Raw genomic sequence first — 521 nt, 5'->3', positions numbered from 1 at the left:
TGGGCTCTCGTCCCTGATATCACATTAATCCTTCTCGCATTCGGTCAGGAAAACAACATCTTGGGTGGACAACTTAGAGTGGGCAAGAGCAACCACAATTTATGGATGGCCATTAAAAATAAAGAACTAGGATTTTTCATTCCCCTCTTCCTCCAGCCCCAGACATCGTGAGTTTTTAACAAGCTTATGCCCATTTATAAGAACATCATTGGAAAAAAATAATTTTAAAAATCTGCAAAAAAAAAAAAAAAGAACATCATTGGAGCATAACTACAATTTTCACACAATTCTCAATTAAAAATGGCAGGAAAGTGCAGCATTGTAAGTCAGGAGACCATTTCACTGCCAAAGAACAGTCAAGGAAGCTCTGAAATCTACCAAATGAGTTTTGCAACCCACACGTGCCCCTGGGATTACAGGTAGCCCACCCCCTCAGCTATACTGAACTCAGTACAGCAGATTTTACTTCCTTCAGATGAGGGAACATTGCACATTAATTTATGCTCACAAATAAGCCACTA

This window comes from Natrix helvetica (assembly GCF_964273705.1).
Source record: "Natrix helvetica genome assembly, chromosome: Z".
Lineage (NCBI taxonomy): Eukaryota > Metazoa > Chordata > Lepidosauria > Squamata > Natricidae > Natrix > Natrix helvetica.
Note: the sequence above shows the minus strand (reverse complement) of the source record.